Source organism: Petaurus breviceps, unplaced genomic scaffold (genome assembly GCF_028583685.1).
Source record: "Petaurus breviceps papuanus isolate PSGF00001 unplaced genomic scaffold, PetGlider_PUasm1.0 90721, whole genome shotgun sequence".
NCBI classification, from domain to species: domain Eukaryota; kingdom Metazoa; phylum Chordata; class Mammalia; order Diprotodontia; family Petauridae; genus Petaurus; species Petaurus breviceps.
The window spans coordinates 4,842,029-4,862,035 of record NW_027187322.1 but is presented as its reverse complement, the minus strand read 5'-3'; the positions used below and the strand labels follow the sequence as shown (position 1 = coordinate 4,862,035).

Genomic DNA, 20,007 nt, shown 5'->3' with positions numbered 1-20,007 from the left:
CCCATAGTGCCCATACAGGAAACCACCACAGGAAATATGCAGATCAGAGGAGCAGGCTTTGGCAAACTGGCAGAGTTTGCAGTCAGCAGGGACAAGTTCTGCTAAAGAGAAAACCACCTGGGCACTGCCCACGCTTCAGTGTGACTCGGTCAGCACTTGCTCCCACCAAAGTCCACCCCCAGGCCAAGTCCCGGGGCGGTAAGGATGTGAGCAGAGCCCTCCTCAGCATCCTGCAGTGCCAGCGGTATCTGGCGAGAACCCGCACAAGCTTTCAGAACAGACCGTCCTGATAATTAAATTCAAACCCTCTCCAGCTGCCCAGATCCAAAGCCCCTTCCCGTGCCCTACACACCCTGGGTGCACAATCGGCATCCCCGTCCTGTGTTCTGGCCCCAGTGGCCTAAACTGGGCTCCATGGGAGGAGCTGCTCAGTATCTGGGGTGAAATCAGAAACTCGGACTCTGGACTTCAAGGTCCAGCAATCTTTGCACTAAGTTGCTGTTCCAAGTCTCAGGAAGGGTTTTCCCCAAGCTCTCCCTTCAGTGAAGAACATCCATCTGAGATGGACAGGTGCTATTTCAGCGTAGCTACGTACCCTCGCATGACAGCTGGGCTTTCCTATGTCCACTGAGCCTGAGCAATGGGACGGCCTGCCACCCAGGTCTGCCTTGACAGAAGCTGCACCAAGGCGCTGGTGCAGACTGACATGGTGGGCCATGTCCCTGCAACAGGCCCCGGGTGTCTCAGTACTTCTCCCCAGGATTTGCTTTGTCACTGGATAATCTCCAAAGAGAAACAAAAGGCAGAATCACCTCGCTCAAGAAGAATGGGTGAGTTTACTGCAGAAGTTACTAAAAAGGACAGAAATAAGGAAATCTACCCACACAATGATCTGTGGGCCAGTGCTGAGATGAACTGGACCACCTGGATTCTGGAGACAACAGTAAACAGCACACTGCCTTTGGGAAAAAGATTCAGGATGACCAAAGGGACGGAGAAAGAGATGGAAACCAGCCCCTGCGGGGCCTCCCCAGCTGCAGTGGGGCCAGGCCCAGGGACATGAGGATGGCCACTGTCAACAACCTGGTCCAATGTCTTACAGCTGGCACCTTCTCTGCAGGTCTCCACAAAGGAAGGCAAGAGAGCTGATTTAGGGACAACGTCACCCCCAAAGCCTCAGACTGAAGAGGCCAAACACCACCAGAATCTACTTTTCCTACACAGATCCCAGGAAACGTGCCCAAAGCAACACGATGCCCAGCAGCCTCTGAGGGTGAGAATAGCCTGAGAGCTGCTACAGAGGTCTCTACAGCTAACCTGTCTGAGAGAAAGGGAAACAAAGCCACCAAAGACCTGGGGCCTGCCCTCAAGCAGCAGACCAACAGACAAAGCCCTGCCCCCAAGGGGGAATCCGCCTCATCTGACATGGCAAACCCAACAAGGGCTTCTGCAGCCAGTTGTCAGCTGTTCTTCTGATGATGATTACATGCGTTCGGCTAATGCAGAATATAAGCCTCATTCTGTGGCCCCAGCCCAGGGTCCAAGGTGGGCCCAAACACAGGTCTTGCTTCCCTTTCTGGCCCTTCTTTCTACCTCATCAGATAACTGTTCAAATAGTGACAGAAAGCACTATCCACTCAGGCGTTCAAAGTCCAAGACAAACGAGGAGTTCAGAGGAGACACAGAAGTCAGGTGAGTGTCTGAAGCGGCCTGACCCCTCCCTGTGTGGTCTGGGGCCAGGCACGTCACCTGGGTCAGCCTCAGTTTCCACAACTATAAAATGGGGTTCATAACAGCACCTGCCTCCCAGGTGTGCTAGGAGGGGCAAACGAGCTGCCATTTGCTAGCTATTGCTGCTATGGTCATCATGAACAGTCTGGTCAGGGCTAAGGTCAGCCCGTCAGACCAGACCCCACACTCACCCTCATGGTCTTTCAGTAAGGGGAGAGGAGGGGAGAGGAGAGAACTGATGCCATCAGGACGGTGTTTCTGGAGGACACAAATCCACCCAACCCAACAATCCCAGCACATCTGGCAAACATCTCCAGCCTTCATGCAGCTTACCATCCAGCAAGGGAAAAGACAAACCCCGGTAACCAAAGGACACCATGAGCACAGCAGACAGGAGCGACGTGACAGAGTCTGAAGACAGAGGTTAACATGCTAAGGGGAAAATTCCACAGACAGAGCAGAAGGGTTGGCACGTGACCCCACAACACCATCAAGGACAGCTCCAACCCGGTTAAACGGTAACTGGGACATAATGAGCCCAATAAAAATGCTACAGAAGCCAGATGGGCACTCCCAGGGATCCTGCTGTGTGTGACACTGGGAGCTGCTGTCAGGCCAAGCCTGAAAAGAGAGGAGAAGCTGGCCACACTAGGCAAAGAGAACAAGGTGGGCCCATAGCACCGGGGCCCATTTCTCCAGGGTTCTCTCCACATACCATTAAGGAGGCAAAGGTCGAGCTGCCTGGGGAGAGGAGAGAAGACACAGTTGGACTACGCAGGGTCTCATGAGCCCCTGGGAAAGAGGCAACATCTGAGACACTTCTGAGCTGAGGGAGGCCACAACCACATCTCCCCAGAAAGCAGCCACGTTTGGCAGGAGCATGGAAGACGGCTGGGCACAACAGCTGGCGCTACCTGAATACTTTCCTATTTAACAGTCTGAAGACCTGACCGAGACGCGCCCGTCATGGAACAGGAACCCTGGCAGGGGTAGGGGTAGTAACAGTGCCCCACTTTGGCACTGAGGGGGCCACTGTGAGGTGCCAGCGGTCAGAGGAAGGGCAGGACTGAATACCCACTGCAGAGAAGGCAATGCCCAGGCCGCCCAGGGGGCCGAGGAACTGCTTGACAGGTTCCAACACAGAATGAGGCCTGAGAAAACAGCCCTTAGATCTATGCCATTGGGCTGAGCAGGGCGGGACCAGATGACAAAGGCTGAGGTGGGGTGGAAGGTGAGGAGCATGAACCGGCAGCTTTCTGGAAGGCTGGCTGTCCTGGGGAGAAGATCCATAAGACATAAGCTTGGGGGATGGCAAACTGCAGTGAAGAGTCTTTTCAAACGTGGGTGAGACCTAGGCATGTCTGTAAGATGTGAAAGGAAGGGGGGAGACCATTTATGGCACAAGTGTCCCGAGAAGATGAAAGGATGGGCTCAAGGCTTAGCAAGAAGAGGAGTGGCCCCATCCACCGCAGACTTGAGCAAACAAGGAAGATGCCAGGGGACAGGGGGTGAACAAGAAGTGGGAAGGATGAGGCAAACGTCTCTGCTGAAAGAGAAGGGGACTTGAAGAAAGAGGCCACATGGAAGGGCTGCTGTGGGGAGTGGGAGATGGGAAAAATAAACTAAACAAACTAATAAGGTCAGGGCAAGATGGAAATGAAATAACCAACATACAGTGAACAGCTCTGGGGAGGAGCAGCCTAGGGCTGGGGTTTTTTGGGTGAGAAACAACTGGTAATAGGATCAGGAGGCAGAGAATTAAAAACAGGGTCTGCAATAGCATTTTTACAGGTGAACTGGGTGACCACAGGGTCAAGATGGGAACCTAAGACAATGCGAGAACAGGGAGGCATCGAGTGAGGGCAGGAACGAGGAGGACAAAGGGCAGGCCAAGGCAGCAGCCACAGAGGATGATGTCTTCTGGGCTCGTGGGCTGTGTCTGCCCCCATTCCTAAAGCTGAGGAGGCAGCAGCTGGGGCTGATGGAGAGATGTGGAGATGGATAAGCCTGGAATCCCAATGTACAAGGAGGGGGTGAGACCTGGAGGCAAGCTGCCGTCAGGAACAGGGATGATGCAGACAGCGAGCACCACCTTCCAAGGAGGAGAGCATTCTCAGTAGGAGCTGCAAAGGAAGAACAAGAAAACGGCTCTTCCTCAGCAGAAAGAACACGCAGGGTCAGGGAACACATTAAAGAAGCCAGCACCGTCCAAAAGAGGCAAGGGCCTCGTAGAACCAAATGATGGAACCGTCTAAGATGAAGGGAATTTGTTAAGGGAACAGACACGTAGGGGGAAAACTGGAACAAGTGGAAAGGGCAGCAAAGGGACAAGGTTTTTACCTCTTGCAAAAATGACTGAGTCAGAGCAACACAGAGAACAAGAGCCAACGGTCATAGGAAGAAAGAAGAGGCTTCATCCTGGGGCCCAGCATTAGGGCCCAGCTCCCCAGGTGGTGGAGGGGAGGGAGGCAGGGAGAGACCACAGGTGCTCAGGGTCACCAGCCTTCAAAGATCTCCGATGGGCTGCCTCAGTTTCCTTCAGTATTGTATCTTCTGTGGATCTCTTCTGCTACTGCCAGCATCAGAATGGGACAATTGTAAGAGAGAAGAGAAAGCAGAACTACGCAGCCTCTAAAAAGGGAGGAAGACCTCCAGGCCAAACAGAACCCAAATGGATAACAGGGACGATGGAAACCCAAGAGACATGAATCAGAGAGTCAGCAAGTACCAAGCTCCCTTCAGGCCTGCCTGCACAGGCACTCCGCCCCAGGAGCAGATGCAATGGGGGAAAGACCAGAGGCCAGCAGATAGCCAAGGGAGGACCCAATTTCTTTCTCTCTTTCTCCCTTCCTCCCTTCCTTCCTTCCTTCCTTCCTTCCTTCCTTCCTTCCTTCCTTCCTTCCTTCCTTCCTTCCTTCCTCCCTCCCTCCCTCCCTTCCTTCCTTCCTTCCTTTCTTCCTCCCTCCCTCCCTCCTTTCCTTCCTTCCTTCCTTCTTTCTTTCCTTCCTCCCTCCCTCCCTATTTATTTATTTATTATTTTACTTTTTGGAAGGCAATTGGGGTTAAGTGACTCGCCCAAGGTCACACGGTTAGTTTTGTGTTAAGTGTCTGAAGCCAAATTTGAACTCAGGACCTCCTGACTCCAGGGCTGGTGCTCTATTCACTGCGTCACCTAGCCACCCCCCCCCCCCCCCCCCCAATTTCCTAAAGAAGAGAAAGGAGGCAGTAAGCTCTAGGCCAGTGAGCCCGGCTCTGATCTCAACTTTCTAGAACACATCCTCAAAGCGTATGTAGGGACTAGCAAAGGAAAGGGTGAGGTGATGACAAAAAGCCAGCACGGCTTCAGGAGGAAAAAGTCCCACCGGACTCATCTCATTTGGTTTGGTGTTTTGTGAACAATTACTAGAGTGACAGCTGAGGAAGTAACTGCAGAGACAGACGGTCAGCCTCGAAAGAGGCAGAGTACCCGAGTGCGTGTGGGCCCTGTAGCAACTGCAGAACTGGGCCCATCTTTGCCTGACCCCAGAGAGCTTGATTTCAACTCAGAAAGTCACGAGTGGAGTGTGCCCCAGGGATCAATGCTCCGAGGGCAGGATCCAGACAAAGCCCTACTCGGACAGGCCAGAAGACAGGCTTCAAATCAAGTACAAAGAAACTAGAAGAGAAGAAGGTCAAAGCTTGCACTGGGGTGGAAAAACAAGCCAGAAGTGTCCATAAGCACTTGTGCCTGCACTGAAGGGCTGTGACAAGTTGGAGGCGGGGGGAGCAAGGGGCCCCCCAGCAGGCAGAGAGCTGGGCCCTGGAAGGCCCATGAGGAAAGGTGGCCATGCAGAGGGCAGGGCCATCACTGACAGATGGATACATGGGCCAGAGTGGGGGAGACCAGACAGGAGGCACCAGGCCTCAATCATGGCGACACCGAGAGGCCGGGGCAGGATTTCATGACTAACAGGATCCAGAGAGGAGAGGAAGAAGTCAGGAACAATTCCAAGACTTGGAACCCGGGTGACCAGAAGCTAAACATTATCTGGGGCAGGGAGAGAAAGAGGAAAACACATGATTTTGCGAGAGGGCAATTGGCTTCAAACCCTCCTTAGCAGAATCCCACAGGAACACACCAACTAAGGCAGGAAGTTTTTCTCTAGTCTTCCATGGAAACAGACACATCTAATACAGTCACCTGAACACTGCGAAGAAAAAAAAACCAACACCCAAACAAGGTCAAACAAACCAAACACACAAAGGAAAATAATAATTAACTGAATGACAGTAAAATGAGTTGAGAAAGTAGAACTTGGGACTCTGGTACAGTCCTGCAGATAGGGTGCTAATGAGGGGGATCTCTGCAGCTGCCGAGCAAGGCCCTTCTCCCTGGACTGCCCCACGTCCAGGCCCCCAGTTCCCGGCACATGTGGCTCTGGTTCTCGACACGAATACTGAAGGAGGCTCTGGAGGCCAGAGTGAGGCCAGCTGAGCATAGGCTGCCCCTTCACTGCCTGTGGCTGACTTCTTATCCCAACCCCTACCCCGACCCAGAGACAGTTAAAGGAGCTGAGAACAGAAAAGGCCTTACCTTTCAAACCAAAGCTTAAAAATCAAAAGAAAAATGTTCTTCTCTGTGGCTCCTTGCCCATTACAGGGTATCCTGGGAACAGCGCTCTTCTGAGTTACTGCATTAGCAGATTAACAGGGGCGAAGACACAGGGACACAGGGTTCAACTACAAGAGAAAAAGGGACAATTCTAATACATCCAGTTGTTCTGCCCTCGGATTGCTGCCAGGAAGCAAAACTCAGTTAAAGACTTCTGGGTCAGGAATGGAAAGCCCCGGCCCCCCCAGCAAGCTGTATCTGAGCAGCCCATCTCAACTGAATAGATCTGGTGCTCAATGTGCCAATGGGAAAATGAAGGCACGGTGGCTCTTTTGCCCAAACAATAATTTAGAAACAAGCTAGAGATAAGTTAAGGTTGATAAAGAAAAGCTATCAGTGAGAGGTAAAGTAAAAAATAAATCAATTAACAGCCAGCATCAATATACCCGAAGACATCAATGAGTTTCTGGTGCCATTCCAACACACTCTCACTGCAAACTACACGCTAAAAAATTAAATAATTTGCTTCTAATTGCTCCAAAAAATTTCTTGGTGCATAAAAACGCATGTAATAACTATACAATTTAGAACTTTCACAGAACTGTGAGAGGAATATTAAGGTGATAAAAGGGATGTTGCTCAGCCCTGTCCAAGTCTTCCGTGACCCCATGTGGGGTGTTTTTTTGGCAAAGATACTGAAATGGTCTGCCATTTCCTTCTCCAGCTTGACAAAACTTTTTTTCCAGATGAGGAAACTGAGGCAAACAGGGTAAGGTGACTTGCCCAGGGTCACACAGCTAGTAAGTGTTTGAGGTTGGATGTGAACTCGCACTCTATCCATTTTGGCTCTAATAAAAGCAACTGCCAAATGCAAAGTCAAATAAATTCAAACAGTAAGGGCTTACCATGTACCAAGCACTATGCTAAGTCCTGGGGACACAAGGAAAGTCAAAGACAGTCCCTGCCTTCAAGGAACTCAAGCTAACAAGGAAAACGTCACGCAAATGAAGGTATCCACGGAGGTTCCATACAGGTGAGGCTGGGAATGAGGGAGGCAAGGGGCTGGCATGGAAGGGGCCTATGGAGAAGGGAGGCTTTGAGCTGGGCCCAGAAGAAGGCCAGGAAGGTAGGAGATGAAAAAGGAAGAGACACCCAAAATGCCAAGAGCTGAGAGGCAGTGCTTGTGAGGAATAGCCAGGAGGCTGTGTCCTTGGCCGTGTACAGTGCTGGGGAGTAGGCAGCTTACTTAGGGCTCCGAATGCCAAGCAGAGCCTTACGGATTTGCTCCTGAAGGTGACAGGGAACCACGAGAGGTTACTGAGTAGGGGAGTGAACCAGCTGGACCTGAGCTTTAGGAAAATCACTCTGGCGGCTGAATGGAGGATGGACTGGAGTGTGGAGAGAATGGAGGCAGGCAGACCATGCCCCCTACCCCCCAGCAGTCATTGCAACAGTCCAGGTATGAGGCAATGAGGGGAGAGAAAGGCCTGTATTCAACAAGTGCTGCACAGGGTGAAATCACCAGGCCTTACAATAAACTGGACATGGGGTGGGGGGGGGCGGCGGGAAGGGGGAGTGAGTGAGGAGTCAGGAATGATTGTAAGCCAGAGGAAATGGGAGGATGGTGGTGCCTTTCCAAGGTCAGTAGGGAAGGGTTTAGGGGGAAAGGCCATGAGTTCAGTTCTGGACAGGCTGGGTTTAAAATGTCTACTGAGGGGTCCAAGAGGGAGTTGGAGATGTGAGTATGAAGGTCAAGAAAGAAGTTAAGGCTGGATAAGTCATTTTGAGACTCATCAGCATATAGGCAGGAACAGCTAAGTGGCACCACCGTGGACAGAGCACCTGGTCTCATCTTCTTGAGCTCAAAACCCAGCCTCAGACACTGAGATACGTCACTGCACTGTCTGCCTCAGTTTTCTCTGGAGAAGGAAATGGCAAACCAGTCCAGCATCTCTGCCAAGAAAACCCCAAATGCAGTCACCGAGAGTGGGGCACGACTGAAAAGGCCTGAACACAACAGAAGAGGAGGAACAGACCCAGCAGAGCAGCCTGTGGAATCCCCATGGTCAGTAAGCATGACCTGGATGAAAATACAGCAAAGGAGACTAACCTTCGAGGCCACAGATACCCCAAGAAGCCGTTTTAAGTGGTTTTACAAGTAAATAATCTTTTCAGAAGCTGCCTTTGGCATTTTTATAAGCAAACAGTACAAATCCTAAAATCCCCAAAGAGTAGAGTTGTGTTAATGAGAAACATTACAAGAAAAATGTAGGGATGACACAAAGCAGGCCCTTAATGAATGTTTACTGATCAATAGATTCTAACCTATAAAAGACAAGCCTCTCCATGAGCAGAGCTGGCTTCCCATCACCTGGCTCCTCCTGGACCTCACCCCTCAAAATCACCTTAAAGCATAAAGGCAAAGTGATCAAAGGGCCTGAAGTCAGGAAGGCCAAAGCTCAAAGCCTGCCTTAGATCACCATTAGCTTTGTGACCCTGGACAAGTGGTTTCACCTTGCTTGCCTCGATTCCTTCAACTGTAAAATGGGGACGATAACAGCGCCTACCTCCCATGGTGGCTGTGAATCACATGAGCTAAGTGCTTAGCACAGGACCTGGCACACAGCAGGCATTTAATAAATGCTTCTCCTCTGTCCTCCCCTCCTCCTTTCTTTCTATCCTTTCAATTTGGAGAAAAGGAAATGGAAGACCAGAGAGGTGAGGTGAGGTTCCCAAGGTTCCACGGCAAGTGCTGGGAGCAGGACTGGCATGCAGATGTGCCCCTATCCACTTGTCTTCCTCCTTCTCTCTCGCTGTTCCTTCAGTACCTGATAATGGGCTTCATTTGCGTCATCAAGGCCAAGCAGATGTTCCACTATCTTCTTAGAAACCTGAGAACGCAAATCCCAAATGGCAGAGATCTTGCGGCCAAATGTGAGCCCAAGGAAGAGGTGTGAGGATGCATTTCCTTCTCCCTCCTTTGCAGGGGCCAATGGCTGGCAAACACTCTGGACACCACAGGGTCTGAGAACCAGAGGGGTTAGCTTCATGGAATTGCATTTTTCCCTTATTTTTTTTTTTATTCTGTGTTAAAAGAGAAGTTTCTGGTTGAAAAAGAAAGACTATATTCGGAAATGATGATTTTTTTCCCCCTAAAAAACAAGACAGAGTTGCTCGATAAGTTGCTAGGTTGGAATCTCCAGACAAGGTCTCTTTTCCTGGCTTCAGAATTTCTTTGTTGGGAGTATCCAAACCCCCATACTCACTTCTTACCTCCCCTTCCTCTGGATCCTTGGGATCTAGAGGTCCCTTTCCCCCACCCAACGAAGCTTTTCTACCACAATTCTGAACCAAGTGGTGGCCAAAGGCCCAGCCCAGCCCTTTGATTGCTTCCATTTCCAACCCAGCAGCAATTCCTCCTGGCTGGTCAGCATCAGGCCCAGAACAGAGCTCTTCATGGCCTCCTCTACATTCAGAAGATTACAAGAGGCCTGAAAGCAAAGCAAGAGCTGAGGAGGTGCTGGGATCTGGGCCGTGAGAGAGGCCAGAGGACGTCCAAATCTTCCAAATCTCCATCACATGGCCCGGGGGTGCCACGCAACAGGGAGCAGCTTCCTGAACTTTTCAGTTTCTTCTACAATACTGCCTTTACTTTCTGTCTCCACCCATCCTCCAGATCCTCCCTGAGACATATTTAATATAACATAGCCAAAAGAGGAGGGGAGAGAACCCCCATTTATACAGCACCCACACTGTGCTAAGAGCTTGACAAATATTATCTATTTGATCCTCACACAATCCTGGTAGGCAGATGCTGTTATACCCCCCCCCCCCATTTCACTGTTGAGGCAAACAGAGGTTAAGTAACTTGTCCAGGGTCACAGAGCCAGTGGCCTTCCTGACTCTAGACCCAGTGCTCTGGGCACCTGGGTGCCACCTAGAAACCTCAGTAAAAACTAAATCCACCCCCTTTCCCCTTAAAACATGACCTTTTCCAAATTTCCCTATTTCTGACCAGAGCACCAGCATCCTTCCAATTCCCTGCACTCCCTCACATCACATGGGCCATGCTCTTGCCTTAACAACATGTCTCCACTCATACCAGCTCTGTCACTGCCACCAGCCTCATGGGTCATCTCCCCACCTCATCTCTCTCCAGGCCAGTCCATCCTATTCTGCTGCCTAAGCAACTGTCCTTAGGCACAGATCTGTCCATGGGACTCTCCTACCCAACCAAGTCTAGTGGCTTTCTCTCACCTCTTCTGTTTTGCTTTTAAAACCCTATATAACCTGGCCTCAGCCTGCCTCTCAAGCCTCACACTGGACATCACTCCCCTTCTCCCTTACCACCCCCCACCCCATCAGCATGCCTCTGTACGGGCTATCCTCCAAGACTGGAAAGAAATCCATCCTCACCCCCAATCCATGAGATCCCTCTTTCTTTAAGAAACGGCTCCTGCATCTTTTGCACAAAGCTGACCCCAGTGACTGCTGTCCTTCTTCCCAAACCGCCTCACATTAACTATTTTGCACACGTTTCTATTTATTCCTTTCAGGCTGTATTTTTCTATGTACTTCTCGTTGCTCCTTTTCACATGTAAGCCCACTAAAAACATGAACTGTTGCCTTCCTTGTACCCTCAGTGCCCAGGACGGGGGCTGGCACCCAGCAGACACTTAGTATGTCATGGACTGACTGACTGGTTAACCAGCCTCGGATCACTGGGGTGGAGGCACCAGAGGCCACAGGTCTCATCACCAGCTCCTTCCTTCCATCCTGGATCTCAAGGACCTCAGGGTCCCTCCATTCCTTTTTCTTCTCGCTCACTGGCTGCACACAGGCAGTTTGCAGCACAAGGCCCTTCGGAGCAGCTCTGTAGGACTTCAGGGAAAATCCCTTTGCAGTAGGCAAGCTCCAACAAGAGCCTGCTCATAAAGCAATTCTCAAACCTCAAAGCCCTGTACAGGGCATCCCAAGAGTCTCAGGGCAGCTCTAAGCTGGTACAGCCCTCGTGCTGTCCTGCTTCTGTGGAAGCAACAAGCCCTGGAGTCAGGATGGCTGCTCCCCAGGGGAGGACTCCCAAGGAGTGGACTGCGGAGAACCCCCCAGAGAGAAGTGACTGTTGTCACTGTCACCGTGAAGAGTAAACAGGAGAGTGAGCAGGTCGGACACGCAGCTGGGGAAATCCCTTACAGACATTCGCTCTAAGGAAAGCTGCAGCGTCCAATGGCTCATCTGAGTCGCTTCCTAGTTCCTGACTTGAGGGAGTGTGAAGAGGTTCCCTTTTGACTCTGAGCTAACATTTCCACAGACTTGGAAGCTCACCAAGTGTCTGACATACACAATCTTATTTGACCCTCCCTGTGAGCTGTAGCACATCTAGCCCCAATCACGGGCTCATTCCTCGACCCTGAGACTCCTGGAAGCCCTCAGGTCATCTGGCTCCCCAAGCTTGGCGTTCTCTCTGCCCAAGACAACATGAGCACGCTCATTAGTCTCTTTTCCAGCTACCCCCACTCCACGGTGACTAGGTAACCAGAGGCCCTCAACAGATACCCGAAGTGGATCCCAATCCAGACACAAAGTCAAACATGAGGAAGAGAGTGGGCTGGAGTATATTCTTCCAAAGATTCCACAATGCCTGGCTGACAAAGCAGATCACTTAACCAATCAGAATATTATATGGCAGATTCTAAGAAAAGTTCTGTCCAACATAGTATGAAAAAGTCAAAGGAACACATTGTGTACTTGAGCAGAAGAGAATCAAGTCCACAACTCCCTGTGGCAAGGTTTTCTCAAGTGGTGGCTTAGGGGGCGTGCACAGAAGATATCAGAGGAAGGAAGAAGTCATGGGGTATGGTGAATATGGGCCAACCTCAGAGAATAAAGGCCTGGCTAATATCCCACCTTGGACATCTACTGGCTATAGATGACCTGAACCCCAGTCCTAAACCTAGCAAATTCCTCAAAGCCCTCCATGCCCTGGTAACTCCTCAACACCTCGTGCCACTGTTCAGTCAAAGAGGTTTCCCCATCCAAAGATGTTTCCGTCAGAGCGTTCCCCTAACCCAAGGAAATCAGAGGTTCAAGCTAAAAACAAAAAGCCATCTAGCTGGAATTAAGGTACAATATAATCTCAAAAGGTTCAACAATGCAGCCAACAAAAAGGGCAAGAGAAAGACAGGTCCTGATCATATATACTACGGGTTGTTGTCAACACTGACTAGGGGAGAAGAAGCTCTCATAAAGACCATATCTCATAGATAGCTGGAGAAGAGGGAGGCAAGCAAGTCTGGTGGCAGGAGATAGGGAGGGCAGACAGATGGCCGAGCGCTGCCCAGGGAGCCATCAAACAGTAAAGACCCAGAAAGGCTTCAGGACCTTGGGTAGTTCCTCTATGAACAGGAAGAGAAAAAATGGACAGGAGGTGATTTACACTGGGTCACAGGATCACTTAAGTATTACAATACAGGGGTGCCTCTTCTATTATCAGACAAAAAGCCAAGAAAAGAAGGATGCTACAGAGAGAGGGAATTTACGTCACCAAAGCTTGATCCTGGAATGAGCATTGGATTTGGACTTGAGCTGGAATTCCTACCCTGTGACTACCTTTGGAAAAGTGACTTGACCAGTCTGGACTCAGTTTCCTCATCTCTAAAATGAGGGGCTGACCTCTCCCCTGAGTTAATAAGTCTGAGAGTTTATGGTCTGCTCAGTGAAGTAAGAGGTGACATCATCTCTTAGGAAGGTTAACACAATTACTGATTTGAGAAGAGAGAAAGAGGTTTCAAAAGGTCCATGTGAGGAACGACTCAGAGAGAAAAGGAATGCCAAATGGCAGTAAAGCTCAGCTGAAAGTGTGTACCATAAATTCATATGTCTTTTCTCTTATAAGCTACCACCTTTGGTTCAAGCCCTCAAGGTAAAATGGTAGAAACTAGTTGGATTTGGGGACTTTATCCACTAACACTATTGGCTGGGAACCAGGAAACAGGAGCACAGAAATCAAATGGTGCCTCTCTGTGGGGATATGCCTGGTCAGCATCGAGACGAACTGAATTCCAATTCTGACTCCGCTGCGGCTTGCTGCCTCAACCACCTGATCCTTACTAAAATAAGCAAGCTGTAGGGGATGCTCTCCAAAGGTCTCTCATTCCATGTCTGGAAGAGCTGAAAGAGCTCTGAGGTGGTCACTGTCTCCTCTCCTAGAAACCCGCAGCCTAAACAGACATGGGGCAGACAGATACCACCTGTGGTCTGCAGTCTAGAGGATGCAGGCTCCCCAAACTCTAGGGCCAGCAGCACTTCTCCCCTGTGGGGCCAGGACTGGCGCTATTTCTCCAAAACTGCTCAACTAGATAGGAATTAAGTGTCAGCCTCCAACAAATTGGAGCTGTCCGAACCGGGCTAGTCACTTCACCTAATCCTCAATTTTCCTAAGCAGGCAACTGACACTAGTACATAAAGCTCCTGCAAACCTTCAAGAACTCCGAATCTAAGGCCCAGGAGAAAGTTCAACCCTAATTCTTCAAAGCCCCTTCAAGTTAGGACAGAGCTAAACCTTCTGGCTTCTAAAGCATCAGCAAGGCTGATCAAAGGCAGGCTGTCTAACAGGCTCTGCAAATCCAGGCATTTTCCACCAAAGCCAACAGTCAATAACCCTTTTAGCTAAGTGACAGACTGATCATTAAGGAAATTTCGGCAAAAGCTGTGGCAAAAAAGTTATCAGAAAACGACAGTAAAAGCTCCAAAAGTCTGCTACTGCTCAAAGTGCAAAATACCCAACATGAATTCATACAGCCCCTGAGGAGCATGATCGTGGCCATACCTTAGGCCAAAACAGAGGCCCCTAATTGGATGACATCACTGTCTGGCTATGCAACTCCAAGGCCACCCAAGGCAGCAGTCAGGCAGGAAATCAATCCCACCTAAGCTATTGTTCCAAGCCCAACCAAGCCGTTGACTGGGATCCACAAGGAGGTTGGCTCTTTTACTAGGATTTCAGCGAGCTGTATTGGGCAGCAACATATACAAACTACAAGACTCTTTATCAGATAGACATGGCAAAGCAGCAGAACCAAGGTTTAATGTGTCAGATGCTTGAAATTCCAAAACTCTTAAGGATAAAATCCAGTAACACCCAAACAACAAAGTAACGTGGGGGGCAACTACGGAGAGGAAAGACAAGCATGTGGACCACCATTACCACCATGAAGTCTTAGTGAAAACTACAGGGCCAAGTATCTGCATGGATGCATTCTCTTATTATTAAGAAAACAGAACTAATTAAAAGTAGCAAGAGTCCCTGAGCTAATGCAAACGGAGCAAGAGTAACCCAAGAGCACTACTTTTCCCCCAGTTTTCACTAAAACACTCCCAATTCTTGGCTTCCCAAGGTGGTCTGATCTCTAGCCTGCTCCACACCCCGGGCCCCTTGCCCCTGCACTTGACAATGTCGGTGCATTGCCCTGCCTCACAGAGGTCTAGGGAACACAGCATGAGCTGGGTGAGCACAAACTGTACGCCCGGGCAGTTTGCTTATTCTCTCCTGGCTCGAGAGAGCAAATGAAGTTAAATTAAACTGGCTCCATTGACCCCTGGCGACTCTTCATGATCAAATCTAACACCGTCACCAAACCTAAGTTAAGAACACATCGTCAAAGGTCCTCTGCTAGGCACTGGGCTACAACAGCCAATGAGGATGGCGACGGTAGCAGTAGCACTAAGAATAGCTGACTTCTAGGTAGTGCTGACTACACCAAGCACTTCGCACTTATCTCATTTGGTCCCAAAGGAACTTGGAAAGTAAATGCTACCATCATCATCGTCATCACCATGACGAAAATGGAAACTATGCTTCCCCCATCATGGAGCTCCCATGGACAACATGGACATGTCTAGGTAAACACAAAGTAGACAGAAAGCAATAGGATTATTTCCAAAGGCAGTGTCAATACTGAGGTGCCAGGAGGGAAGGGCAAGGCCAGGCAGTCACACCTTGTGTGAGAAGTTGGCTGAAGGGATCCCAAGAGTTGACTATGAGGAATAAGCTAGGGTCCAAGGGTTACGTGTACAAATGCAGATGAAACCCCCTTGTAGGGGACCCGGCATGTAGCAGACAAGGATGGAAGCAAGTGAAGTAGGTGAAGGGGAAGGCAGATGGGAGTCAGATGCACAAACTCTAAATGCCAGGCATTACCAACAAAACCCAGCAGGAAGAGATGGAAAGAAAAATGACCTTCCAAGTAACTACAGAATGTAAACCGTATGTGGCAGGTTACCCAATGAGACATAAGTATGGCAAAACATGGATACAACTACAAAATACTCTTCACAGAAATAAAGAAATAAAATAAATTGGAGAAATATTGAATGTCTATGGTTGGGCTGTGCCAACACAATAAAGATAAATTATCTAAATTCATTTACTGGGACATGCCAGTCAAGCTACCCAAAAAATTACATCACAGTGCCAGAAAAATAAATAAATTCATCTAAAATAACAATAGATCAAGAATCTTAACCCATCAGTGGGACAGATGCGGAGAACAAGACTGAGAAGTAAAAATATCAAGAGTGATCCAGACACCCAAAGATCCTATCTAGTGAGGCAGAGTCTAATTATTCAACAAAAATTGCTGGGAAACCTGGAAAGCAATCTGGTAGAAATTAATTTTAGACCAATATATCATATCATATACCACAATAAGTTCAAAATGGATACATGACTTAGACAGATATAAAAAGATTACTATATTTAGCAATTACAGGATCACTGGTAACCTTATAAAGAGCCATTTAAAGCCAGAGATGGGTTTAAATGCCAGACTCTTACATGAAAGAAATAAGTGAGGAAACAAGGAAAAAGAGACAAGTATAGACAACCCTTTCTAAAAGTTTGGCTAAGAGAGGGAACAGAGACCTCCACTTTATACACTGCCATCCCCCATTAGAATGTAAGCTCCTTAAGGGCAAGAATTGTCTGTGTATTTCCAGCACTTCGTACAGCACCTGGCACACAGTAGGATGCTTAACGGAATGCTTGTTGACTTGAGAAAAGCTGGAGGAAATGGTAGGGTCCCTGTTAAGATGAGATGAATTTGTGTAGAGCCTGGTTAATATGGCTGCATGAACGTCCAGATGAGTTTAGCATCACAGAGTTAGGGACAGGGGAAAGTCAACGTTGCACTCTCCCCGCAAGGAGCTCAGGACCTGGCTTGGTCTCCCAGCCGGGACCTCAGCTTGTATTACATAATCCCCTGAACCCCTCACCTCTTCCTTCATCAAGCTTCCAAGTTCTCCTCCCTTCCCACTTAACTATACTGCAGCCTCTCATGCCAAATGCTCCACCTCCTTTATTCAGAATTCTAAAATTCTGCTGTCCTTCCAGATAACCTGTGTACCCCCTAAGCCATTTCTCTGTCCTGCCACAACCTCCAGCCTAACCTTGTGACTGACCAGCTCAACCATATACTATAGCCCTGAAGCCCTTGTTATTAATGATACTTTTTTTTTGGAGGGCCATTGGGGTTAAGTGACTTGCCCAAGGTCACATGGCTAGCTTTTGTGTTAAGTGTCTGAGGCTGGATTTGAACTCAAGTCCTCCTGCCTCCAGGGCCGGCGCTCTATTCACTGTGCTACCTACCTGCCCCTACTAATGATACTCTATAAAACCTCGTCCCTGAATTATTCCCACCAGGAGCCTTCTTCATTCCAGATGAGGTCCTTCTTAGTTCTAGGTCTATGACAGACTGGAGAACACCTCAGTTAACCTAGAGGCTCCTGAAGGACAGTGGTCAAGTGGAGAGGGAGGGATGAGGCAGACAGACATGAGAGTATGGGGAGACAGAAGATACTATTTGACCCTAGCCCAATGATGAATGACTCTGAAGCACTACAACAGAAGGGGAATGGAAGCTGCAACTTTGCCCACTAAGGGATGGAGAAGGATCAGTTCATATCTCCCTAAAACCGCAAATGAAATGTGGAATTAACAGAATAAGCTCTTTCAAATCAAGAGAACCACAAGCAATGGCACCATAGTCCATCCATTAAAATACAGTGATTCTGAGTGAAGGTCCTGAAGAAGAGTCAAGGAAAACCCGGGCAGCATTCATGTGCTGGAACGGCCCCTTGAGTCATCTAGTCCAACACCCCCATTTTACATGAGGAAACAGACCTCAAGGGTGACTTGCCTGGGGACTCTTTAATGCCCAGAAAAAGTTTATTTCATACTATGGGGTCAAACTTAGATTCAGAAATTCAAGTTTCATATTATAAGGGCGCTATGGAGAAAAACTCTGTGTGTATGGGGGGGGGGGTGGATAATTTCTACACTCCTGTTTTTTTTCCCTTGAAGCATTAAATTTTGGGAGATTAAGCAAGCACTCAATTGTTGAAGGAAATCCACAGTAAAAGCAAGTCTAAAGCTGTATAATTTCAACATGGACTGTTGGTAAACCAGCTGTGCTGTCCGATTCTCCATGACCCCATTTGGCGTGTTCTTGTCAACGATCCTGGACTGGCTTTCCATTTCTTTTTCCAACTCATTTTTACAGATGAGGAACTGAGGTCAACAAGGTTACATGACTTGCCCAGGGTCACAAAGCTAATAGTAAGTGTCTGAGGCTTCTGAAGAAGAGTCTTCCTGACTCTAGGCCCAGTGCTCTGCACCGTGGAGCCACCTGGGAGCCACCAAGGCCTCTGAGGCTGCAAACGCATCAATGTCACCAGAACCCAGGGCACCACGGTGAGGAGGGCACAACCCTGTTGGCATCACTAGTCCTTTCTCCTCACAACCAAGACAGTAAAAGAGCACCTTCCCAGCTGGGCTCCTGGAGGGCCAGACACCTAATGTTCTACTGAAAGCAACGACTATTTTGCCAACAACTCAAAATGCTCTGTGAAAGGAGTCCTCGACTGATTCTGAGCTTTGGCTCTGTTTAGGCCCAAGTTACAGTAATTAAGGACTTGCCTTCGGGCCCCTTGACAGTAGAATATCATTCAGTACCCCTGCTGTGCAGCAGAGCCAGACAACCCAAATGCACAAGCACCTTTCATGCCCAGCCCTCAAACCGTGTCCTTCCATCTTCACAGCACCCTCACATATTCCTAGGTCCATCCGTCCCACTCCCACAGTGGCCTCATCCTAGCCAGCAGAGCCACAGGAAGAGCAGAGCAGACAGGAGGCAGCATGTGGCAGGCCAGGCCAAAGACCACCAGCACACCCCGTGGCCCGAATGGAGACAGTCCAAGAGCCCAAACCCAAGAGCGAGCCAGCCTGCTTCTAGCTCAGCTCCCATAGACATTGCTGAAGGAAACAAGCCCTGTGAAGAGAGGCCCTGACCACTACAGATGAGCAGCGAGAGCCTTGAGTGCCAGGATAAAAACAATCCCACCCCTCACACTGAGTCCAGGCCATCCCTGCAGCCATCAGTCAGGGGAGCGACCTTTCTGGCAACAAACTCTGACAAATGTTCCTGGAGAGTAGTGACTGCCTCCATTTACCTATCTGTACCCCTAGGCCTCAATGCTCTTAATTATAAATGCTTTTCTTTGTTCATTCAACAGCCTCCTAAGCGTCCTTCAGCCTGTTCTCTCTCCACACTAATGCCTCCCTCTAAGAGAGAGCTCAGCTGAGCTTCAAACTGATGTTCCTACAGCACATGACTAATCCCACTGCCCCTGTACCCAGCTCCCCACTGCTTGTAGGATCCAGTCTTCTCTTCCTCAGGCTAAACACTGCCAGTTCCTCCTAATGGCAGATCCAAGCCCTTTCCCATCCTCATCACACTCACCCAAGTATTTCCAACCATCTTCTCCTAAAAGAGAAAGCCCAGGACTAGACACAGGAAGCCCACCCACCCTGATACAGTCTGTAGCAGAAGAGAGCAGCACCACCAGCCTAACTGGTCCAATGGAGTCTGCACTTCTCAGAGCGCCAAGATCCCACAAGCTACCATCAAGAAAGCAGGAAAACTGGGAAGAGAGATAGATATAAGAAGATGAAGAGTTCTGTTTTAGATACGCCAGGTTTGAGAAGTCAGTGGGGCTTTTTGGCAGAGATGTCCATCAAGCAAATGGAAATACGAGGGGAGAGCCCAGAGCGGAGTCTACAAAGCTTGAAAATCACTTGCCTGTACAAGATGATCCTTGAAGTCCTAGGAGTAAGCGATATCAGAAAATGAGAGCTCAGAGAAGACAGCCAAGGACACACCCCAAAGCACACTCACACTTAGAAGGGTCAAGGAGAAGGTCAGCTAGCAAAGAAGGATGAGAAGGAACAGACAAGCAAGAGAAGCAATCAAGGACAGTGAGCACTGTCCTCTAAGCCAAAGGAAGCAAGTGAGTTTATCAAGAAAATGGGCTTTTTTAACAATGATAAATGTTACTGAAAGATGAAAAAGGATGAGGCCCGAAAAAGGTCCAAAGATTCAGCCAGCTCAGAGGACCTAAAAGTTGTCAAAAACAAGTAAATGCCAACCCCTCATCTTTATGCTATCAATAGCGGGTCTAGGAACGCCCCTTGCAGATGGTTGGGGATTTCGCTGGTCTGTGGGGAAATCCCAGGGAGTGAAAGTCCTTCCCCAAGAAGCCAGCACTTTCTCTACAACTAGCTGCCTCAAGCACTCGGGTCAAACTCAATAAAAACTGATACCCGTGGTCACACACCAACTTGGAAAACT

The 20,007-nt window shown here is 49.1% G+C and overlaps 1 protein-coding gene across 6 annotated transcripts in view; it reads right to left on the bottom strand.

Moving 5' to 3' along the window:
• Positions 1 to 20,007, bottom strand: part of PPP6R3 (protein phosphatase 6 regulatory subunit 3) — a 114,398-nt gene that overhangs the window by 84,989 nt on the left and 9,402 nt on the right. For 5 of the 6 annotated variants that reach the window (XM_069066527.1, XM_069066526.1, XM_069066531.1 and 2 more), the window contains exon 2: positions 6,305 to 6,450. The exons of the other annotated variant lie outside the window; for it this stretch is intronic. The gene's annotated coding sequence lies outside the window, so the exon portion shown is untranslated. The remainder of the gene's footprint in view (positions 1 to 6,304; positions 6,451 to 20,007) is intronic. 6 annotated transcript variants of the gene reach the window in all.